The sequence below is a fragment of the Sesamum indicum genome, linkage group LG1, assembly GCF_026168435.1.
Source record: "Sesamum indicum cultivar Baizhima isolate 11 linkage group LG1, ASM2616843v1, whole genome shotgun sequence".
Lineage (NCBI taxonomy): Eukaryota > Viridiplantae > Streptophyta > Magnoliopsida > Lamiales > Pedaliaceae > Sesamum > Sesamum indicum.
Window position 1 is genome coordinate 6,306,588 of NC_142657.1, and position 16,224 is coordinate 6,322,811.

General features: G+C 32.5%; 3 pseudogenes; all 3 read right to left on the reverse strand.

The window, feature by feature from the left end:
• Positions 1-1,209: 1,209 nt before the first annotated feature.
• On the reverse strand, positions 1,210-2,133 carry LOC105180256 (adenylate isopentenyltransferase 5, chloroplastic pseudogene; annotated as a pseudogene).
• A 4,073-nt stretch (positions 2,134-6,206) lies between these two features.
• LOC148789410 (adenylate isopentenyltransferase 5, chloroplastic pseudogene) lies at positions 6,207-7,130 on the reverse strand (annotated as a pseudogene).
• Positions 7,131-11,221: 4,091 nt separating this feature from the next.
• LOC148789411 (adenylate isopentenyltransferase 5, chloroplastic pseudogene) lies at positions 11,222-12,145 on the reverse strand (annotated as a pseudogene).
• Between the last annotated feature and the right edge of the window lie 4,079 nt (positions 12,146-16,224).

Sequence of the window (16,224 nt, forward strand, 5' to 3'; positions counted from 1 at the left end):
ACTTGATGGTCATAATAAATACACGGAACATGAATTTTTACTTGGTATAAATACGTTCGCACAAGACTATATTATACTTTATTAATACAAACATCATTAATATATTCACATTTATAATTAAGACAATTTGCAACTATTCTTGATCATAATAATTGTACTGACATCAGCTTTGAATTGATATGAGTAGGATTATATTTCAAAATAATTCTATAAACAAAGTTTAATTTGGTAACTAAGACTAAGTATTTCGTTGATGGAAGAACCATAAATGTACGTATATGAGTTTTATTAACTTAGATAAATATTACAAGAATTAATCACAAATCTTATTCCTCGTTCATATTCAAGAATATAGCGATGATTAATACTCTTTTATAGATATCATAAAAATTAACATGCAATCACAATTCGTGTTAGTCATCTTATACTAATATATCCGTATTACAAATTTATACATCAACCTCAAGTGCAACAACAAATAATTTGATTTAATTTTCAACTTTCTTCAAGAACTCCAGATATATATGTGTACATATATATCCACCTACTCACCCATAGTATTTTTACTTATATTTTATTGATAACACTAATTATTTTAGTAATTTTAATTCTATTAATTTTTTAATTTTTATAATTTTAGTCTTGAAAAAACTAATTATCATAACTTCTGTAGGACAAAAAATGACATCCCCTCATAAATTACAAGACAGAAACTGTATTTTTATACCTATACAAATAAGTAGGATTTAACATTTTAATGATCACACTAACTGCTCGAACACTAGTTTAATTGGTATAAGTAGAGATAATAAATTTTGTTCATACATATGTAGAAGCATAATATTAAAGTATGTATTAATTTAGTTTGAGTACGGATTACATCCTTCGTTGAGCATACTCATATGGAAGTGAGTATTAATTTAGTTTGAGTAGGGATTACTTCTTTTGTTGATCGTATTAAATGAATCAGCAAGTTTAACTAGACGCAAATAGGATTATATATATTTCATGTTGATAATGCCAATCAAAGAGGCATGAGTTTGAATTTGTATAAATTGGATTACATATGTATTTCATTTGATCAAAGAATTGAATATTAATGCTTTCACACTAAATGTAATGCCATGAATTTTAACTCTGTATATCAGTAGGACTACAAAATTTTGCTGATCATACTAATTGTTCATATGCACGAACGTATATAATTGATCATGCTAATTGTTCATACGCAGTAGGTGTCGGATCTATGTTTTCATTGCAAATGAAATGTGCCACCATGTTCGTACTCGGCTCCAGCACCAATTTCTCCCATGCTTCATTGGCATCTCCACCACATCGAAGGTATACCTCTGTGGCGTTCAACCGATAAATCTGCCACCCAAATTCCGACCTCATCCTCAAGATCTTTTCAACTTGACGACAAGCTAATTTGCAAGTATTCATCTTAATTTCATTAATAGTTGCCTTAAGAAGCTTAGCCCTAGTTTCACCATCGACTAGACCCTCACTCCTGAAGAATTCATCCATCTCGGAGACCCCGATGGCACGCCTAATCCCATAATCATAGTCACGAATTTTTGGGTCAAAAATGGCATTGCCCTCCTCCACCAACCCGCTATTCACCATCTGATCAACCCTTTTCGACACGTATGAATGCAAGACCGGGATCGCCACGTCCATCCAAAGAAAGCAACACTCGTACTTGGAGGAAAACTCAGTGTTGTTAATGACAAGTGCTTGTATGAAGGAATTGGACCCTCCAGTAATGATTGGCAACCGATTCTTTTGTATGATGGCATCAGCAGGCAACAATGCATGATGCACAAAATCATGTACAGTGAAATCCACCTCGGGATCAATGGTTCCGAGCAAATGGTGCGGCACGCCGCTACATTCCTCATTGCTCACCATATTGGTTACTATGTCAAGGCCCTTGTAGACCTGAATTTTGTCCGAGTTGATGACCTCTGCCCCGAAACGGGTGGCCAGGTCTATCTCCAGACACGATTTGCCTGTGCCAGTGGCACCCAATACCACCACCACCTTATCCTTCCCTTGGTGCTTGTTCATCATGCCCCGAACTGAAAAGTTTGTCATGCTAGATTGTGCTGGCTTCCAAGCGGAGATCGACATTTTAATTGGTAATTACTTTTACTTTTTGTAACACCTGTCAATTTCATCACACAAATAAAAAAAGAAAAAGGACACGTGTTAGGATACTCTAAAACAAAACTTGTACCAAATACGATCTACTATTTTAGAATATCTATCTATCATAGAGTGACAAGCCCTTCTCAACTCTTGGATTAATTTCTCTTCTTCAAAACGATTTGTTTGAAGAAAAATTTCAAATAATTGTGGGCTCTAGAGAGAATCACAAACAAGTTTCATTGATGTGAAAGAAATTACCTGGACAATTGTTTGAAACGTGAAGAAACATAGGATGTGTAGGGGGGTACTTATACATACATACGTACACACAATGTAGAGCAAATCAAGCCATTCATGGTAATAACTACACCCCTATCCCTATCCACTTACTATATAACAATTCAAATAAATCATGAGTAAGGCTCTGTCCAAATTACACTATTTTTTACTGTATTTACGAAATAGGAAAAGAATCATTAATTATTGCGAAGCTGTCGTAAAAAGATAATACAAATGCTAATCATAATTAAGATGTCAAAATCTACACCGTGCAGGTACCATAAGAGATGCAATAAATCCATCGATAGTTATTTTTTGTAAAAAATTATTCTTGGGATGTATAATGCGTAATTTTACGATATTGAATGAGAAAAAAATTATGAGAAATTAAAAGACAATGACAAAGTACTCAGTGATTATCCATATCTTACGTAGGATTTGCTTTTGAGTAAAGTCAAGTGAGTTTACAAAATGAATTTTGAATCTGAAAAAGTATCCTCATTAATTCGTCAACCTACTATATATGAAAAAATATATATTATAATGACAAAATCGATATTAATTTAACGTTAATAAATGTGTTCTACAGATTTTATCTCTTATTTAGATTTACTGAAATTTAATTGGACCAAATTCTGAATGTTGATTATACTATTCTTGTAATTGTTACTATATGCAATTGATTCATGTATTTGGACATTTTGTGGTCCATGTTTTATATGAAAGTAATTTAGTTGCATTATCCATCCGTTGATGATACTGATTGATCCATTTATTTTAGTTTATTTTGTTTTAGTTTTGTAATAACGCTATTGTATGCAGTAGTAAATTAGTTTCCTGAATTATTTTACATGAATTCTTCATTATATGTTACAGGAATTAATCACACAACTTATTCCTCGTTAGTATTCAGGAATATAGCAATGATTAATATGCTTTTATGGATATCATAAACGTTAACATGCGATCACAAATCGTGTTAGTCATCTTATATTAATATATTCACATTATACATTTATTCATCTATCTCAAATGCAATCGCGAATAATTTGATTTACTTTATCCCTATACACATCAAAAACAAATATACATAATCCTATTTGCGACTAGTTAAAACTTGCCGATACATTTAGTATGATCAACAAAAGATGTAATCCCTAGTCAAACTAATCTAATACTCCCTTCTATATGAGTATGATCAACGAAGGATATAATCAATACTCAAACTAAATTAATACTTACTTCCATATGATCCTTCTACATATGTACGAACAAAATTTATTATCTCTACTTATACATATTAAACTAGTGTATCAACAGTTAATATAAATTACTAAAATTGTCAAAATTATAAATTTTATTCATACATATGTAGAAGCATCATATGGAAGTAAGTATATATTTTTTTTGGGTATGCATTACCTCCTTCGTTGATCATACTCATATGGAAGTGAGTATAAACTTAGTTTGAGTAGTATAAAGCGGAAATCACCAGAAAATCCTATCCAACTATTACAAAAATTGGAGTACGAAACACCATACGATTATTACAGGCCAATATACAACTTAAATGATAATAACAAATGAGAGAAATAATGAAATAATTAAATCAACAGTATAGTGATTAACATGCTTAGAGCAGCTAGATCCAATATCTCTATAAAGGAATACGGTCACAAGGCACTGTTTCCACAATGAACCGACTCACGGTAACTCCACAAACCAAGAACCCGACCACAACTCCGCTCACTCAGATCTCAGTATCACACGGTCATAGAGACCCCTACTAAATATTTCACAAAAAACTTTGGCGAATGGTGAAGGAAAAAACAGCATGATTCATGTTTTAGCCGAAAGGGAGAATCCCTTATTTAAAGAGGTGAAAGCAGTGGTAGAGAAGGAAAACTTTGGTGGCTTTCCTAAACCATTAGAGTGGTTTATGAAAATGGCCATTGCTCTCGGAGAACAGAAGGCAGAAAATCACAAAGAGGATTCGGAGAGGAGAGGAAGAAGACAGCGCAGAAAAAACAAATAAGAGGGAAACTGAGATTTAGGGCTAGGGATGTGATATAAGTAGGTAGATTGGATGTGTCGGGTTACCGGGTCGGTTGTGGGCTGCCAAGTGGGTCAGGTAATTGGGCTGCCAAGGTCGGCTTTTTAATAAGTCATTAGGCTACAAATTATAACAAGTAGGGATTACATCTTTTGTTGATCGTACAAAATGTATCGGCAACTTTTAACTAGCTGCAAATAGGATTAAATATATTTATTGTAGATCATGCTAATCACACGGGCATGAGTTTTAATTAGTATTAATGGGATTACATATATATTTCGTTGATCAAAGCATTGAATATTCTTGCTTTCATACTAATTCTACCGCTATGAATTTTAACTCAGTATATAAGTAGAACTACATAATTTTGTTGCCTAATTGTTCATATGCAAGAACGTACATATATATTTTGTTAGTAAAAGCATCACATTATGCTTGTAAACTAATTGTACGGACATTGGTTTTAGACTGGACCAACATAATAACTTCTTTGGTACACCACAGTAATTGCACGTACACGATTTTTCACTTGATGGTCATAATAAATACACGGAACATGAATTTTTACTTGGTATAAATACGTTCGCACAAGACTATATTATACTTTATTAATACAAACATCATTAATATATTCACATTTATAATTAAGACAATTTGCAACTATTCTTGATGATATTAATTGTACTAACATGAGCTTTGAATTGATATGAGTAGGATTATAAATTCTATAAATAAAGGTTAATTTGGTAACTAGGACTAAGTATTTCGTTCATGGGAGCACCATAAATGGACGTATATGAGTTTTATTAACTTAGATAAATGTTACAAGATTTAATCACAAATCTTATTCCTCGTTCATATTCAAGAATATAGCGATGATTAATACGCCTTTATAGATATCATAAAAATTAACATGCAATCACAATTCGTGTTAGTCATCTTATACTAATATATCCGTATTACAAATTTATACATCAACCTCAAGTGCATTCGCGAATAATTTGATTTAATTTTCTACTTTCTTCAAGAACTCCAGATATATATGTGTACATATATATCCACCTACTCACCCATAGTATTTTTACTTATATTTTATTGATAACACTAATTATTTTAGTAATTTTAATTCTATTGTAATTTTTATAAATTTTAGTCTTGTAAAAACTAATTATCATAACTTCTGAAGGACAAAAAATGACACCCCCTCATAAATTACAAGACAGAAACTGTATTTTTATACCTATACAAATAAGTAGGATTTAACATTTTAATGATCACACTAACTGCTCGAACAGTAGTTCAATTGGTATAAGTAGAGATAATAAATTTTGTTCGTACATATGTAGAAGCATAATATTAAAGTATGTATTAATTTAGTTTGAGTACGGATTACATCCTTCGTTGATCATACTAATATGGAAGTGAGTATTAATTTAGTTTGCGTAGGAATTACTTCTTTTGTTGATCGTACCAAATGAATCGGCAAGTTTAACTAGACGAAAATAGAATTATATATATTTCTTGTTGATAATGCCAATCAAACAGACATGAGTTTAAATTTGTATAAATTGGATTACATATGTATTTTGTTACACATGCATTGAATATTAATGCTTTCACACTAAATGTACTGCCATGAATTTTAACTCAGTATATCAGTAGGACTACAAAATTTTGCTGATCATACTAATTATTCATATGCACGAACGTACATAATTGATCATACTAATTGTTCATATGCAGTAGGTTTCAGATCTATGTTTTCTTTGCAAATGAAACGAGCCACCATGTTCGTACTCGGCTCCAGCACCAATTTCTCCCATGCTTCATTGGCATCTCCATCACATCGAAGGAGTACCTCTGTGGCGTTCAACTGATAGATCTGCCACCCAAAGTCCTCCCTCATCCTCAAGATCTTTCCAACTTGATGGCAAGCTAATTTGCAAGTATTCATCTTAATTTCATCAATATCTGCCTTAAGAAGCTTAGCCCTAGTTTCACCATCGACTAGACCCTCACTCCGAAAGAATTCATCCATCTCGGGGACCCCGATGGCACGCCTAAACCCATAATCATAGTTACGAATTTTTGGGTATAAAAATGCCTTGCCCTCCTCCACCAACCCGCTATCCACCATCTGATCAACCGTTTTCGACACGTACGAATGCAAGACCGGGATCGCCACGTCCATCCAGAGAAAGCAACACTCGTACTTGGAGGAAAACTCAGTGTTGTCAGTGACAAGTGCCTGTATGAAGGAATTGGACCCTCCAGCAATGATTGGCAACCGATTCTTTTGTACGATGGCATCAGCAGCCAGCAATGCATGATGCACAAAATCATGTATAATGAAATCCACCTCGGGATCAATGATTCCGAGCAAATGGTGCGGCACGCCGCGGCATTCCTCATTGCTCACCTTATTGGTTACTATGTCAAGGCCCTTGTAGACCTGAATTTTGTCCGAGTTGATGACCTCTGCCCCGAAACGGGGGGCCAGGTCTATCGCCAGGCGCGATTTGCCTGTGCCAGTGGCACCCAATAGCACCACCACCTTATCCTTCCCTTGGTGCTTGTTCATCATGCCCCGAACTGAAAAGTTTGTCATGCTAGATTGTGCTGGCTTCCAAGCGGAGATCGACATTTTGATTGGTAATTACTTTTACTTATTGTAACACTTGTCAATTTCATCACACAAATAAAAAAAAAAAAGACACGTGTTAGAATACTCTAAAACAAAACTTGTACCAAATACAATCTTTTATTTTAGAATATCTATCATAGAGTGACAAGCCCTTCTCAACTCTTTGATTAATTTCTCTTCTACAAAACGATTTGTTTGAATAAAAACTTAAAACATTTGTGGGCTCTAGAGACAATCACGAACAAGTTTCATTGATGTGAAAGAAATTACCTGGACAATTGTTTGAAACATGAAGAAACATAGGATGTGTAGGGGGGTATTTATACACACATACGTACACATAATGTAGAACAAATCAAGCCATTCATGGTAATAACTACACCCCTTTCCCTATCCACTTACTATATAACAATTCAAATAAATCATGAGTAAGGCTCTGTCCAAATTACAGTATTTTTTACTGTATTTACGGAATAGGAAAAGAATCATTAATTATTGCGAAGCTTTCGTAAAAATATAATACAAATACTAATCATAATTAAGATGTCAAAATCTACACCGTGCAGGTACCATAAGAGATGCAATAAATCCATCGATAATTATTTTTCGTAAAAAATTACTCTTGGGATGTACAATGAGTAATTTTACGATAGTGAATGAGAAAAAAAATTATGAGAAATTAAAAGATAATGACAAAGTACTTAGTGATTATCCATATCCTACGTAGGATTTGCTTTTGAGTAAAGTCAAGTGAGTTTACAAAATTGAATTTTGAATCTGAAAAAGTATCCTCATTAACTCGTCAACCTACTATATATGAAAAAAACATATATTTTAATGACAAAATCGATATTAATTTAACGTTAATAAATGTGTTCTACAGATTTTATCTCTTTTTTAGATTTACTGAAATTTAATTGGACCAAATTCTGAGTGTTAATTATACTATTCTTGTAATTGTTACTATATGTAGTTGATTCATGTATTTGGACATTTTGTGGTCCATGATTTATATGAAAGTAATTTAGTTGCAGTATCCATCCGTTGATGATACTGATTGATCCATTTATTTTAGTTTATTTTGTTTTAGTTTTGTAATAACGCTATTGTATGCAGTACTAAATTAGTTTCCTGAATTATTTTACATGAATTCCTCATTATATGTTACAGGAATTAATCACACAACTTATTCCTCGTTAATATTCAGGAATGTAGCAATGCTTAATATGCTTTTATGGATATCATAAACGTTAACATGCGATCACAATTCGTGTTAGTCATCTTATATTAATATATTCACATTATACATTTATTCATCTATCTCAAATGCAATCACGAATAATTTGATTTACTTTATCCCTATGCACATCAAAAAGAAATATACATAATCCTATTTACGACTAGTTAAAACTTTCCGATACATTTAGTACGATAAACAAAAGATGTAATTCCTACTCAAACGAATCTAATACTCACTTCCATATGAGTATGATAGACGAAGGATATAATCCGTACTGAAACTAAATTAATACTTACTTCCATATGATGCTTCTACACAAGTACGAACAAAATTTATTATCTCTACTTATACAAATTAAACTAGTGTTTGAACAGTTAATATAAATTACTAAAATTGTCAAAATTATAAATTTTGTTCATACAAATGTAGAAGCATCATATGGAAGTAAGTATAAATTTATTTTTAGTATGGATTACCTCCTTCGTTGGTCATAGTCATATGGAAGTGAGTATAAATTTAGTTTGAGTAGTATAGAGCGGAAATCACCAGAAAATCCTATCCAACTATTACAAAAATTGGAGTACGAAACACCATACGATTATTACAGGCCAATATACAACTTAAATGATTATAACAAATGAAAGAAATAATGAAATAATTAAATCAACAGTATACTGATTAACATGCTTAGAGCAGCTAGATCCAATATCTCGATAAAGGAATACGGTCACAAGGCACTGTTTCCACAATGAACCGACTCACGGTAACTCCACAAACCAAGAACCCGAACCACAACTCTGATCACTCAAAGCTCAGTATCACACGGTCATAGAGACCCCTAGTAAATATTTCACAAAGAACTTTGGCGAATGGTGAAGGAGATAAACAGCTTGATTCATGTTTTAGCCGAAAGGGAGAATCCCCTATTTAAAGGGGTAAAAGAAGTGGTAGAGAAGGAAAACCTTGGTGGCTTTCCTAAACCATTAGAGTGGTTTATGAAAATGGCCATGGCTCTTGGACAACAGAAGGCAGAAAATCACAGAGAGGATTCGGAGAGGAGAGGATTAGACAGCGCAGAAAAAACAAATAAGATGGAAACTGACATTTAGGGCTAGGGGTGTGATATACGTAGGTAGATTGGAGTGGTCGGGTTACCGGGTCGGTTGTGGGCCGCGAAGTAGGTCAGGTAATTGGGCTGCCAATGTCGGCCTTTTGATAAGTCATTAGGCTACAAATCATAACAAGTAGGGATTACATCTTTTGTTGATCGTACTAAATGTTTCGGCAACTTATAACTAGCTGCAAATAGGATTAAATATATTTATTGTAGATCATGCTAATCGCACGGGCATGAGTTTTAATTAGTATAAATGGGATTACATATATATTTCGTTGATCAAAGCATTGAATATTCTTGCTTTCATACTAATTCTACCGCCATGAATTTTAACTCAGTATATAAGTAGAACTACATAATTTCGTTGATCATACTAATTGTTCATATGCAAGAAGGTACATATATATTTTGTTAGTAAAAGCATCACATTATGCTTGTAAACTAATTGTACGGACATTGGTTTTAGACTGGACCAACATAATAAGTTCTTTGGTACACCACAGTAATTGCACGTACACGATTTTTAACTTGATGGTCATAATAAATACACGGACATGAAATTTTTACTTGGTATAAATACGTTCGCACAAGACTATATTATACTTTATTGATACAAACATCATTAATATATTCACATTTATAATTAAGACAATTTGCAACTATTCTTGATCATATTAATTATACTGACATGTGCTTTAAATTGATATGAGTAGGATTATATTTCCAAATAATTCTATAAACAAAGTTTAATTTGGTAACTAGGACTAAATATTTCGTTGATGGAAGCACCATAAATGTACGTATATGAGTTTTATTAACTTAGATAAATGTTACAAGAACTAATCACAAATCTTATTCCTCGTTCATATTCAAGAATATAGCGATGATTAATACACTTTTATAGATTTCACAAAAATTAACATGCAATCACAATTCGTGTTAATCATCTTATACTAATATATCGGTATTACAAATTTATACATCAACCTCAAGTGCAATCGCGAATAATTTGATTTAATTTTCAACTTTCTTCAAGAACTCCAGATATATATGTGTACATATATATCCACCTACTCACCCATAGTATTTTTACTTATATTTTATTGATAACACTAATTATTTTAGTAATTTTAATTCTATTAATTCTATAATTTTTATAATTTTAGTCTTGTAAAAACTAATTATCATAACTTCTGTAGGACAAAAAATGACAGCCCCTCATAATTTACAAGACAGAAACTATATTTTTATACCTATACAAATAAGTAGGATTTAACATTTTAATAATCACACTAACTGCTCGAACACTAGTTTAATTGGTATAAGTAGAGATAATAAATTTTGTTCATACATATGTAGAAGCATAATATTAAAGTATGTATTAATTTAGTTTGAGTACGGATTACGTCCTTCGTTGATCATACTCATATGGAAGTGAGTATTAATTTAGTTTGAGTAAGGATTACTTCTTTTTTTGATCGTACTAAGTAAATCGGCAAGTTTAACTAGACGCAAATAGGATTATATATATTTCTTGTTGATAATGCCAATCGAACAGACATGAGTTTAAATTTGTATAAATTGGATTACATATGTACTTCATTGATCAAAGCATTGAATATTAATGCTTTCACACTAAATGTACTGCCATGAATTTTAACTCAGTATATCAGTAGAACTTCAAAATTTTGCTGATCATACTAACAGTTCATATACACGAATGTACGTAATTGATCATACTAATTGTTCATATGCAGTAGGTTTCAGATCTATGTTTTCTTTGCAAATGAAACGAGCCACCATGTTCGTACTCGGCTCCAGCACCAATTTCTCCCATGCATCATTGGCATCTCCACCACATCGAAGGAATACCTCTGTGGCGTTTAACCAGTAGATCTGCCACCCAAATTCCTCCCTCATCCTCAAGATCTTTTCAACTTGACGGCAAGCTAATTTGCAAGTAATCATCTTAATTTCATCTATAGCTGCCTTAAGAAGCTTAGCCCTAGTTTCACCATCGACTAGACCCTCACTCCTGAAGAATTCATCCATCTCGGGGACCCCGATGGCACGCCTAATCCCATAATCATAGTCACGAATTTTTGGGTCAAAAAATGCCTTGCCCTCCTCCACCAACCCGCTATCCACCATCTGATCAAACCTTTTCGACACGTACGAGTGCAAGACCGGGATCGCCACGTCCATCCAGAGAAAGCAACACTCGTATTTGGAGGAAAACTCAATGTTGTCAGTGACAAGTGCCCGTATGAAGGAATTGGACCCTCCAGCAATGATTGGCAACCGATTCTTTTGTACGATGGCATCAGCAGCCAGCAATGCATGATGCACAAAATCATGTACAGTGAAATCCACCTCGGGATCAATGATTCCGAGCAAATGGTGCGGCACGCCGTGGCATTCCTCATTGCTCACCTTATTGATTACTATTTCAAGGCCCTTGTAGACCTGAATTTTGTCCGAGTTGATGACCTCTGCCCCGAAACGGGTGGCCAAGTCTATCGCCAGGCGCGATTTGCCTGTGCCAGTGGCACCCAATACCACCACCACCTTATCCTTCCCTTGGTGCTTGTTCATCATGCCCCGAACTGAAAAGTTTGTCATGCTAGATTGTAGTGGCTTCCAAGCGGTGGTCGACATTTTAATTGGTAATTACTTTTACTTTTTGTAACACCTGTCAATTTCATCACACAAATAAAAAAAGAAAAAGGACACGTGTTAGAATACTCCTAAACAAAACTTGTACCAAATACAATCTACTATTTTAGAATATCTATCTATCATAGAGTGACAAGCCCTGCTCAACTCTTGGATGAATTTCTCTTCTTCAAAACGATTTGTTTGAAGAAAAACTTCAAACATTTGTGTGCTCTAGAGAGAATCACGAACAAGTTTCATTGATGTGAAAGAAATTACCTGGACAATTGTTTGAAACATGAAGAAACATAGGATGTGTAGGGGGGTATTTATACACACATACGTACACATAATGTAGAACAAATCAAGCCATTCATGGTAATAACTACACCCCTATCCCTATCCACTTAGTATTTAACAATTCAAATAAATCATGAGTAAGGCTCTGTCCAAATTACAGTATTTTTTACTGTATTTACGGAATAGGAAAAGAATCAATAATTATTGCGAAGCTGTCGTAAAAAGATAATACAAATACTAATCATAATTAAGATGTCAAAATCTGCACCGTGCAGGCACCATAAGAGATGCAATAAATCCATCGATGATTATTTTTTGTAAAATTATTCTTAGGATGTATAATGAGTAATTTTACGATATTGAATGAGAAAAAAATTATGAGAAATTAAAAGATAATGACAAAGTACGTAGTGATTATCCATATCTTACGTAGGATTTGCTTTTGAGTAAAGTCAAGTGAGTTTACAAAATTGAATTTTGAATCTCAAAAAGTATCCTCATTAATTTGTCAACCTACTATATATGAAAAAAAGATATATTATAATGACAAAATCGATATTAATTTAACGTTAATAAATGTGTTCTACAGATTTTATCTCTTATTTAGATTTACTGAAATTTAATTGGAACAAATTCTGAATGTTAATTATACTATTCTCGTAATTGTTACTATATGCAATTGATTCATGTATTTGGACATTTTGTGGTCCATGATTTATATGAAAGTAATTAAGTTGCATTATCCATCTGTTGATGTTACAGATTGATCCATTTATTTTAGTTTATTTTGTTTTAGTTTTGTAATAACGCTATTGTATGCAGTTGTAATTTAGTTTCCTGAATTATTTTACATGAATTCTTCATTATATGTTACAGGAATTAATCACACAACTTATTCCTCGTTAATATTCAGGAATATAGCAATGATTAATATGCTCTTATGGATATCATAAATGGTAACATGCGATCACAATTCGTGTTAGTCAACTTATATTAATATATTCACATTATACATTTACTCATCTATCTCAAATGCAATCACGAATAATTTGATTTACTTTATCCCTATGCACATCAAAAAGAAATATACATAATCCTATTTGCGACTAGTTAAAACTTTCCGATACATTTAGTACGATCAACAAAAGATGTAATTCCTCCTCAAACGAATCAAATACTCACTTCCATATGAGTATGATCAACGAAGGATATAATCCGTACTCAAACTAAATTAATACTTACTTCCATATGATGCTTCTACATATGTACGAACAAAATTTATTATCTCTACTTATACAAATTAAACTAGTGTTTGAACAGTTAATATAAATTACTAAAATTGCCAAAATTATAAATTTTGTTCATGCATAGTAGAAGCATCATATGGAAGTAAGTATAAATTTATTTTGAGTATGGATTACCTCCTTCATTGATCATACTCATATGGAAGTGAGTATAAATTTAGTTTGAGTAGTATAGAGCGGAAATCACTAGAAAATCCTATCCAACTATTACAAAAATTGGAGTACGAAACACTATACGATTATTACAGGCCAATATACAACTTAAATGATAATAACAAATGAAAGAAATAATGAAATAATTAAATCAACAGTATAGTGATTAACATGCTTAAAGCAGCTAGATCCAATATCTCGATAAAGGAATACGGTCACAAGGCACTGTTTCCACAATGAACCGACTCACGGTAACTCCACAAACCAAGAACCCGACCACAACTCCGATCACTCAGATCTCAATATCACACGGTCATAGAGATCCCTACAAAATATTTCAATAAGAACTTGGAGAATGGTGAAGGAGATAAACAGCTTGATTCATGTTTTAGCTGAAAGGGAGAATCCCCTATTTAAAGGGGTGAAAACAGGTGGAAAAGGAAAACCTTGGTGGCTTTCCTAAACCATTAGAGTGGTTTATGAAAATGGCCATGGCTCTCGGAGAACAGAAGGTAGAAAATCACAGTGAGGATTCGGAGAGGAGAGAAAGTAGACAGCGCAGAAAAAACAAATAAGAGGGAAACTTTGATTTAGGGCTAGGGGTGTGATATAAGTAGGTAGATTGGATGGGTCGGGTTACCGGGTCGGTTGTGGGCCGCCAAGTGGGTCAGGTAATTGGGCTGCCAAGGTCGGCCTTTTAATAAGTCATTAGGCTACAAATTATAACAAGTAGGGATTACATCTTTTGTTGATCGTACTAAATGTATCGGCAACTTTTAACTAGCTGCAAATAGGATTAAATATATTTATTGTAGATCATGCTAATCGCACGGGCATGAGTTTTAATTAGTATAAATGGGATTACATATATATTTCGTTGATCAAAGCATTGAATATTCTTGCTTTCATACTAATTCTACCGCCATGAATTTTAACTCATTATATAAGTAGAACTACATAATTTTGTTGATCATACTAATTGTTCGTATGCAAGAAGGTACATATATATTTTGTTAGTAAAAGCATCACATTATGCTTGTAAACTAATTGTACGAACATTGGTTTTAGACTGGACCAACATAATAACTTCTTTGGTACACCACAATAATTGCACGTACACGATTTTTCACTTGATGATCATAATAAATACACGGAACATGAATTTTTACTTGGTATAAATACGTTCGCACAAGACTATATTATACTTTATTGATACAAACATCATTAATATATTCACATTTATAATTAAGACAATTTGCAACTTTTTTTGACATATTAATTGTACTGACATGAGCTTTAAATTGATATGAGTAGGATTATATTTCAAAATAATTCTATAAATAAAGTTTAATTTGGTAACTAGGACTAAATATTTCCTTGATGGAAGCACCATAAATATACGTATATGAGTTTTATTACCTTAGATAAATGTTACAAGAATTAATCACAAATCTTATTCCTCGTTCATATTCAAAAATATAACGATGATTAATACGCTTTTATAGATATCATAAAAATTAACATGCAATCACAATTTGTGTTAGTCATATTATACTAATATATCCGTATTACAAATTTATACATCAACCTCAAGTCCAATCGCGAATAATTTGATTTAATTTTCAACTTCTTCAAGAACTCCAGATATATATGTGTACATATATATCCACCTACTCACCCATAGTATTTTTACTTATATTTTATTGATAACACTAATTATTTTAGTAATTTTAATTCTATAATTTTTATAATTTTAGTCTTGTAAAAACTAATTATCATAACTTCTGTAGGACAAAAAATGACAGCCCCTCATAAATTACAAGACAAAAACTGTATTTTTATACCTATACAAATAAGTAGGATTTAACATTTTAATAATCACACTAACTGCTCGAACACTAGTTTAATTGGTATAAGTAGAGATAATAAATTTTGTTCATACATATGTAGAAGCATAATATTAAAGTATGTATTAATTTAGTTTGAGTACGGATTACGTCCTTCGTTGATCATACTCATATGGAAGTGAGTATTAATTTAGTTTGAGTAAGGATTACTTCTTTTGTTGATCGTACTAAATGAATCGGCAAGTTTAACTAGACGCAAATAGGATTATATATATTTCTTGTTGATAATGCCAATCGAACAAACATGAGTTTAAATTTCTATAAATTGGATTACATATGTATTTCGTTGATCAAAGCATTGAATATTAATGCTATCACACTAAATGTACTGCCATGAATTTTAACTCAGTATATCAGTAGAACTACAAAATTTTGCTGATCATACTAGTTGTTCATATGCACGAACGTACATAATTGA